Source organism: Ovis aries, chromosome 15 (assembly GCF_016772045.2).
Source record: "Ovis aries strain OAR_USU_Benz2616 breed Rambouillet chromosome 15, ARS-UI_Ramb_v3.0, whole genome shotgun sequence".
In the NCBI taxonomy this organism is placed as follows: Eukaryota; Metazoa; Chordata; class Mammalia; order Artiodactyla; family Bovidae; genus Ovis; species Ovis aries.
This window is the reverse complement of record NC_056068.1, coordinates 61,449,493-61,456,193: the sequence shown is the minus strand read 5'-3', so window position 1 is coordinate 61,456,193 and position 6,701 is coordinate 61,449,493. Positions and strand designations below refer to the sequence as shown.

The 6,701-nt window shown below is 45.0% G+C and overlaps 1 non-coding gene across 1 annotated transcript; it reads left to right on the top strand.

Annotated features, from left to right (window-relative positions):
• The first annotated feature begins 482 nt into the window (after positions 1-482).
• TRNAK-CUU (transfer RNA lysine (anticodon CUU)) lies at positions 483-569 on the top strand. Its single transcript has one exon. It is a non-coding gene; the product is annotated as a tRNA-Lys (tRNA).
• The last annotated feature ends 6,132 nt before the right edge of the window (positions 570-6,701 follow it).

The following is a 6,701-nucleotide window of genomic DNA, read 5'->3' as shown; positions in this document are numbered from 1 at the left end:
AGCTGTTGCTTGGGTGTGAGACCAACTTCATTCTTGACGGCCTTCTAGTGAAAGGATACCCATGAGGGTTCACTTGTGAACTGAGTTCCCCTATTTCACGGCCAGTGTAAACACAGGCAAATAGATAATTATCAAGCATTATTACCACTTGTAATTACTCCAGCTCCTCAGTCAACATTGGGAACTAAAGAAATGAGCATGAGGAGCAGAGTGTTTAAATTTTGCCCTCTTGCCCCTTAAAATATTTACTTTTCAATCATCACTCCAAATAATTTAATTACTTCTCGCTACCAAATTAGTGCAAGTATATGTGAATTTGTGCATGTATATTTACAGGCCATCGAGAGTAAAGCTTCATAACTTTCTAAATGTCTGCCTCTCACTGAATGTCCCATCAAATATTGCTAAGTATTCATTTCAAGACACTGTTTCTAGACTGCTAAACACCACCATCAACAGTAATTGAAAAGCTCCCTGAGCTTGCCTGGCTAGCTCAGTTGGTAGAGCATGAGATTCTTAATCTCTGGGTTTGAGCCCTGAGCTCATGGGTTCAAGCCCCAGGTTGGGCGCAGCTTTTGGCTTCCCTGATAGCTCAGTTGGTAAAGAATCCGCCTGCAATGTGGGAGACCTGGGTTAGATCCCTGGGTTGGGAAGATCCCCTGGAGAAGGGAAAGGCTACCCACTCCAGCATTCTGGCCTAGAGAATTGGATAGTCCATGGGGTCACAAAGAGTTATGTCACCAAAGAATTTCCCCTGAGTTGATTCACTGAAGAATTTCCTGAAAGTCCAGCACTGTGGAGAGCTCCATGCATAGACCAGTGGTTCCCAAAATAGAGCCCCAAAACTGACGGCATCAGAATGTCTTGGGATAATTTAGAAATGCTGGCTCCCTGGTTCAGACTTGCTAAATGGGCATCCTGGAGGGTGGAGCCACTGAATACGAATTTTAACACACTCGCTGGGGTCAGTCTCAGTCACAGTGTAAAGTCACTGATAGAACCACTTCCCTGCCTTATCCTTGTCCTGGGTGTCGCTCCGAATAATCAGCAGGGAAAGCTGTGAGAAATGAGAACATGGCTGCCTACAGGACACTCTTCAAATCTGCTTCTCCTGCAGTTATTAAAAGTGTTCTCAAGAAAATTAATAATGATGTTCATGCCAGTTAGACTGACAGCCTGCTCCTACAAACGCCAAATTAACACGGTAGCTTAAAATAGATAGATTATCTCTCTCTCACATAACAGTCTGGATGTAAGCTGGCAGGACCAGTGTGACATCAGGGATCCTTCTATTTTTTGCTCTCCAAAATGCAACATGCAGTGTCTATCTCCTATCCCAAGATGGCTGCCCTAGCTCCTGCCACCACGCTGATGCTTCCAGTCAATGAGACAAAAAGGAGAGTAGAGAACATACCTCTTCCCTATGAGGGCATGACCCTGAAGTTCTACACATCACTTACACTCAGATCTCTCTGGCGACTTCTACCTGCAAAGGAAGCTGAGGAATATATTCCTTTCTTTCTTTTTCTGTGTTCAAAACAAGTTCAGATCGATTACTAAAAGAAAGACAAAACAGATGTTGGATGACAAATAGCAGTCTTTGCCCTAGTACCTTCAGATTCATAAAGCTGTATATGTGCCTGTGTGTGTGTGTATAAAACTCAATATTCTAGTATTTTTTTGACTAAAATTAAAGTTCAGTTGCTTTGCTGCAGTCATGGGGATTGGGATACTCAATTATATTTTATTTTAGATAAACAACAATAATTCTTTAATGTGTGCCCTAAATATTCTGGTTTAACATGGTGTCTTGTATTTTTATTTGCTACGTCTGACAACCCTATGTAGTCAGGGACCAGAAATGGAGATATTAGGAAACAAGCATGTGTTTTTTAACTTTAAAGTGTAGAAAGTGGGTCTTTTTAGCAGTTCTATGCCAAGAAGCCAGTTCCTTCCCCTCCTACACAAGAGGGTTTCAGCAGTGAAATGAAAAGTCCCTCCCATGGAGAAGAGAGTCAGGAGCTGAAAATGAACCATGGAGCAGTGTAGACCCCGTGTAGACGCGGTACAAGCCATCAGTGCCAACCAGGATGAGCAGAGAGGCCAGTTGGCAGGAGCTGAAAAAGAGCACCTGTGGCCTGGAGAAAAAGACTGAAATCAGGGAAACCAGCACACTTTGCAGAGAAGGTGCAGTCTCCAAGGAAAAGAAATGGGTTGCAGAAATGTAGGAGCACAAGCAAGCAAGCAAGAAAGCCATGGAGATCTGCAGCCAAGCAGAGATACCATAACAGAGTAGCCAGAAGGGCTTCTGCAACTTTCCTGATGAACCAAGTTTTCTCATAATTTTAAAAGTTTACAAAGTGGAGGACTTCCCTGGTGGCTCAGACAGTAAAGAATTTGCCTGCAATGTAAGAGACCTGGGTTCGATCCCTGGGTCAGGAAGATCCCCTGGAGTAGGGAATGACTACCCACTCCAGTACCCTTGCCTGGAAAATTCCATGAACAGAGGAGCCTGGCAGACTACAGTCCATGGGGTTCCAAAGAGTCAGACATGACTGAGCAACTAACACTTTCACTACTGTCAAAAAGTTTACAAATCCCTGGAAGTGCATGGACCTCTAAATGAACAGTCTGGATCAAACTCCAAGTTGCAGGATTGGTCCATCCAGCCCTACAGAGGAGGCACAGGCCGGCTGAGGCAATAGCTAAGCCATCCTGGGCCAGCCACTTACAACTCATGTCAGTCTTGCCTTGTATCTTCCTCCTTCCTCCCCCAGGTGAGTCTGACCCTACATGCTCTGGGACTTCCTCAGCCCTCTCTGACCTGGATATTGATGGCCTCCTCCCAGAGCCTCACTCTGGAACTCTTGACCACTCCCCAAAGCTACTTCACAGTCCCAGCCACGGTTACTACCATGGTTAGTTACCCATGCAATTAACCAGATCCTGTATATGAGGAACCAGGGCTTTGAGTCTCAGGGTAACCTGCCAATCATTTGGAATTCTGCCTGAGACTGAGAACCTCAACCTGAATCTATGTGGGACCAGCCCCCTTCTGTAAGGGCTAGACTCAGTTCCCTAGTGTCCCAACCTGCTCCAAGGGATCCTGTTACCTGTAGACTGATTTCATTATGTAACTGCTTCCTCTGAATTGCATGGCCAGCTGGACTCCCCTCATTCCTTGCTCCATGATCTTGTCCCTGTCCGTATGGATGGTCTTCAGAGTCAGGCCCAAGATTGCTGCATCAAACAGTGTTTCTCAGTCAATGGGAACATACCAGAACCACTCATGGGGCTATTTCAAAATCCTTGTGGTCAGGCCTCACCCAAACCTACTGGATTTCTTATGGGAGGGTCCAAGGATGTGTGTATTTTTGGAAAGTTCTATAGATGATTCTGATGTACTACCTAGATGAAAAACTTCTGCTCAAGACACTGTGCTTTGAACTTAGGGATGGTTTCTGTAACCAGCTTAGTTTCCACACAGACATCAGCCTTTTCCCCCTTTCCCCTGCCACTGTGGGACTACAGTGCCAGTGTGCCTTGCCCCTGAGTCTTCCAGAGTTGTGATAGTGAGGGAGAGGGGGCATTAGGGGGAAAGATCCAAAACTGAATTTATACCTGCCTAGACTATTATGTGTAACTTAGCTTTTGTTAAGTTTAGGTGATTTCCCATGGTGAGAGCAATTTATTCTCATAAATGCCCTTTAAAAGCCTGAAGTCCCAACTGAAGTACTATAGACAGAAACAGTTGGTAGTGGCTGTAAGTGATCTGAATCCTACTGACCACTGGTGCCCAGGGACTCCCCACTATTCTCCACATCACCTGTCTCTCCTGAGGCTCATCTGAGCATTGGGGGTGGGAGGAGCAGAGAATTAAGTGGCTAGGGTCATAGCATACAGCAGTTACATCTATATAGCTACATCTATGTTATATTAATATATGTTACAACATGCAAAAATATTGACAATAGATTTCTTTGCCACACAGTTAGTGTCCGACTCTTTGCGACCCCAAGAATCGCAGCACACCAGGCCTCCCTGTCCATCACCAACTCCTGGAGTTCACCCAAACTCATGTGCATTGAGTTGGTGATGCCATCCAGCCGGTGATGCCATCCAGCCATCTCATCCTCTATTGTCCCCTTCTCCTCCTGCCCCGAATCCCTCCCAGCATCAGGGTCCTTTCCAATGAGTCAACTCTTCATATGAGGTGGCCAAAGTATTCACACACACACACACACACACACACACACACACACACACACAAAATCACAAGAGAAAACAAGATGTGAAAGTCAAATTTCCTTTTATTTCCTCCCATCACCTCAAGACTTTCTCAGCACCCCTAGGCTTGGTGCACTCCCCAGACCCAATCTCATCTCCAATTCACACCCTTCTACTTGGCTGAGCCTCTGGGACTGTATATTGATGCGCCACCAACCCAGCCATTCAATATGATTCTGTCAGTCCTTGGCATGTTTAGTCAGCACACCATTGAGCATCAGGTTTAGTTATTTTCTTTGAAATTAACCAGATATTTTTCTGCTGGAGATACTGAATCAATATGGTATGGGGAAGCACAGCATGACCTTACTCTAAATGAAAGCACCCCAGTGCTCCATCTGGCAGGAGTGAAGGCTACTTTTCCTCAGCCTCCTTCTGGTTCCCTTGTGCCCTTACCACTCAGCCTTTGTCTCTCCAAATTCATGTTACTTTCACCAAGAGTTTTCCCATTCCTACCGTGCAACCTAGAGAATTAGAGACTTCCCTTTGAGACACATCCATCCATTCTCTCATTCATCTACTGAGTGCTTACCATATCCAAGGCATTGGCAACCCAAAGTTTATTAAAATCTGGAACCTGTGCTGGAGTGCAGTATTAGTGAGGGGTTTTAGTTGCAGACAACAGAATCCTCCATAATCAAAGCACAAAGCTATTTGCTAGAGAATATTGGGCAGATGACAGAATTTCCAGGATGATCAAGTTTGGATGCCATACATCCAGAAAAAAAAATCTTATTACCCATACCACAGGACTATTCTAGAGGTACCCTCATTTCTGCACCCCCTGTGATGCTAGAGACTGAACACTAGGAATTCTGCCACTCAGAAGAACCAAATGCTTCTACCATCACACTTTCCAGAACCATCTCCCTAAATGTGGCCTCCATCTGTGTTGCTCACTTCTACCTCCAGACATTAGGTGCCACTGAACTTGGTTGAATATTTATGCTTACTGCAAAAGTTTCAGGAAATGTAGCTATAAGGCTATTTGTAGCCTTATAAAGCTATAAGGCTATAGGCTACAAGGCTTAAATGTAGCTATCAGGCTATAGCTATCAGGCTATAAGGAGTGGGGAAATTCAAGGATGCAGAGAGAAGGTTGGAAGAGACTTTATGGCTGATAAAGTGTGAAGGTAAGTAGGTGTTCACCCAAAGGATAAGAAAAAGAAAATGTAGGAAGAGGGGATGTCTTGAGACAAGGCACTGGGGTGTGAATGAACAAGCATCCTTGGGGAAAAATGAGAATTCAGTGTCATTGGAGCAACAGTGAATATGCTGAAGATGAGGGAGGGGTGAACAAAGACAAATTAACTAAGAAATAAGAAGGCAGGCAGTGGCCAGACTGGGAAGGGTCTCTAGTTTTTTTTTGTTTGTTTGTTTACTGCTCTGGGTCTTAGTTGCTGCACGTGGGTTCTCTCTAGTTGCAGCAAGCCGTGGGTTTTCTCTAGTTGAGACTCGAGGGCTTCTCATTGCAGTGGCTTCTCTTGTTACAGAGCACAGTCTCTAGGGCACACAGTTTCAGTAGTTGCAGCTCCTGGGCTCTAGAGCTCAGTAGCTGTGCCGCACAGGCTTATTTGCCCGGCAGCATGTGCTATCTTCCCAGACCAGGGATTGAACTCATTTCCCCTGTGTTGGCAGGCAGATTCTTAACCACTGGATTACCAGGGAAGTCCCAGCAAGGGGCTTTTAGGCTCTTAGAAGATGAGCCTTTTCCCAACTAGGGCCAGACTCAGGGGGTTTCTCCGGGTCTGACCAAAATCTGTAAATTGTCAATCAAACTCTGATACTCACTTCAACCCTGGCCCAATAAAGTAGTGCCCTAGTAACATTCTCTCTACTGAAAGGTAAACAGACAACTTTCAACAGGGTAGGTTAGTTCCATAAAGAAAGAAGCATTTCCATCATATTTTCAGAATATTTCCATTGTCCCAATATTCCACAGTATAAAAATAAAATAAGATCAAGATGATTTTTCTGTTCAACCACCTCGACCTTTCCCAGTTCCACAGTGTTTTCCCAAAGAGGGGCATGTCATGTCACTTGAAAGGTGGACCCAGCAGCTCCATCAAGGCAAGGTACTCATTGCTTCTCTAAAAGCCATGCTTAGAAGGGTCTTCTCCATCCATGGTCCTCTTCTCTGAGAACTATATGCCCTTCCCAACCACAGCCCCATATAATCCTGCCCCTTGGCCAGAAAGGATTGGATCCAAGCTGCACTTGGATTCATTCACTCTCCCATTCAACAAATATGTATTGAACCCTAACTCTGAACTAGACATTGTTCTAAGAGTCAGGGATATGGTGGATATGTTTTCTCCTGATAGCCCACTGCATCATTCTGGGTTCAGCTAGACACCTGTGCCCCTCCTCATATATTCTCTCTCTTCCTTTCAGCTGGTTTCATGGGTGTCTGT